Raw genomic sequence first — 2,667 nt, forward strand, 5'->3', positions numbered from 1 at the left:
ACACACCGTGATAGCATGGTGCACTGCGTTCCACATCTGCGACATGCGACAGAGGCCGGTTGACAGTCGTTCGCGCAATGGACATCGCATACGTACGGGGGCCACCTTCCACGTGTTCGCGAAGCGTGCACATGTTGTTGCGTGTATGTGGGCAGACATAGTGTGTCGTGACACCTGACACAGGCATGCAACAATCGTTGAATTTGCAAATGGCGATGGACGTCTACGTTTGCTGGTGACGTTACGCAAATGAAGAACTGGTAAACCGTTGTGGTGCGGTTGTTCTCGCTAGAGGTGAATCAGTGATGGCGACGATCGGTTGAGCTACCAACCGGTTGTTTCAGCGATACCCACCATGCCCACGAACGTGAATGGCATGTGGGTGTGAAGCGATACGCGGCGGTGGCTGGGTGGGACCGTCCCCGGCCGGTGAGGGGGGGCCTTCCGGCGTGCTGGCCGCGCGGTGCGTGGGCGCACGCGCTACAGCCGGCTGGTGGGGGCGGCCAGTGGCAGGCGCGCCGGCCGACGGAGGCGGCAGGCGGCGCAGCTGCGCGCCGGCGCACCCTGCACGCGGCGCCGTGCGGCCAAAGTAGGTCCTCGCGGGCCCGGTGCGAAGCGCGGTGGACATCTGCAGTGTGCTGGTCCGATTGAGGACTGTGTGCGCTGAGGATGCGCCGCCGCCCGGCGCTCGGCGCCGCGACGCCGTCTGCTGCTCGGTCGCCTCTGCGGTTCTCGCAGGTGGATTGTATCGCAGCTGTGCGGACGTGTTGGCGCGTGCGCTGTGCTGGGAGAGTTCGCTTCGGCACCCAAGTGGGGCTTTTGTCCTTCTGTGGCGCTGGCGTTGGAGCTGCCGGCCACCGTAGGTGGCGCGTGTTGTCTCCCGCCGGCAATGCCACGACAGCACGCTCCCGGGCCTCTGTCGGCAGCGGCAAGCTCAGTTGGGAGCACGGGTGGTCGCACCTAAAGCGTCTACTCGCCAAACTCCGGGCGATTGCGCCTCTCTCGAACCCGACCAAGTACTTAGGACGGCGCTGCGCGCCGCCGGGACCTGAGAGGGTTTCGAGGTGTATTGTGCAGGGGAGCTCAGCCTCCTCCTGTTTGCAGAATAATTGAGCGGACGCTTGCGTGTTCGCGCGGGCCCCCGGGACACACTCCCGGGCGGCCGGCTGCTCAGCTCTAGTTGACGCAGCTCCCTGGTTGATCCTGCCAGTAGTCATATGCTTGTCTCAAAGATTAAGCCATGCATGTCTCAGTACAAGCCGCATTAAGGTGAAACCGCGAATGGCTCATTAAATCAGTTATGGTTCCTTAGATCGTACCCACGTTACTTGGATAACTGTGGTAATTCTAGAGCTAATACATGCAAACAGAGTCCCGACCAGAGATGGAAGGGACGCTTTTATTAGATCAAAACCAATCGGTCGGCTCGTCCGGTCCGTTTGCCTTGGTGACTCTGAATAACTTTGGGCTGATCGCACGGTCCTCGTACCGGCGACGCATCTTTCAAATGTCTGCCTTATCAACTGTCGATGGTAGGTTCTGCGCCTACCATGGTTGTAACGGGTAACGGGGAATCAGGGTTCGATTCCGGAGAGGGAGCCTGAGAAACGGCTACCACATCCAAGGAAGGCAGCAGGCGCGCAAATTACCCACTCCCGGCACGGGGAGGTAGTGACGAAAAATAACGATACGGGACTCATCCGAGGCCCCGTAATCGGAATGAGTACACTTTAAATCCTTTAACGAGTATCTATTGGAGGGCAAGTCTGGTGCCAGCAGCCGCGGTAATTCCAGCTCCAATAGCGTATATTAAAGTTGTTGCGGTTAAAAAGCTCGTAGTTGGATTTGTGTCCCACGCTGTTGGTTCACCGCCCGTCGGTGTTTAACTGGCATGTATCGTGGGACGTCCTGCCGGTGGGGCGAGCTGAAGGCGTGCGACGCGCCTCGTGCGTGCTCGTGCGTCCCGAGGCGGACCCCGTTGCAATCCTACCAGGGTGCTCTTGAGTGAGTGTCTCGGTGGGCCGGCACGTTTACTTTGAACAAATTAGAGTGCTTAAAGCAGGCAAGCCCGCCTGAATACTGTGTGCATGGAATAATGGAATAGGACCTCGGTTCTATTTTGTTGGTTTTCGGAACCCGAGGTAATGATTAATAGGGACAGGCGGGGGCATTCGTATTGCGACGTTAGAGGTGAAATTCTTGGATCGTCGCAAGACGAACAGAAGCGAAAGCATTTGCCAAGTATGTTTTCATTAATCAAGAACGAAAGTTAGAGGTTCGAAGGCGATCAGATACCGCCCTAGTTCTAACCATAAACGATGCCAGCCAGCGATCCGCCGCAGTTCCTCCGATGACTCGGCGGGCAGCCTCCGGGAAACCAAAGCTTTTGGGTTCCGGGGGAAGTATGGTTGCAAAGCTGAAACTTAAAGGAATTGACGGAAGGGCACCACCAGGAGTGGAGCCTGCGGCTTAATTTGACTCAACACGGGAAACCTCACCAGGCCCGGACACCGGAAGGATTGACAGATTGATAGCTCTTTCTTGATTCGGTGGGTGGTGGTGCATGGCCGTTCTTAGTTGGTGGAGCGATTTGTCTGGTTAATTCCGATAACGAACGAGACTCTAGCCTGCTAACTAGTCGCGTGACATCCTTCGTGCTGTCAGCGA

General features: G+C 57.4%; 1 non-coding gene across 1 annotated transcript in view; it reads left to right on the top strand.

Annotated features, from left to right (window-relative positions):
• The first annotated feature begins 1,190 nt into the window (after positions 1 to 1,190).
• The window catches only part of LOC124587395, a 1,910-nt gene continuing 433 nt past the window's right edge, over positions 1,191 to 2,667 (top strand). Inside the window, exon 1 of the ribosomal RNA XR_006975500.1 lies at positions 1,191 to 2,667. This exon is cut by the window's right edge and continues 433 nt beyond it. This is a non-coding gene — a ribosomal RNA (small subunit ribosomal RNA).

The sequence above is a fragment of the Schistocerca americana genome, unplaced genomic scaffold, assembly GCF_021461395.2.
Source record: "Schistocerca americana isolate TAMUIC-IGC-003095 unplaced genomic scaffold, iqSchAmer2.1 HiC_scaffold_601, whole genome shotgun sequence".
NCBI lineage: Eukaryota > Metazoa > Arthropoda > Insecta > Orthoptera > Acrididae > Schistocerca > Schistocerca americana.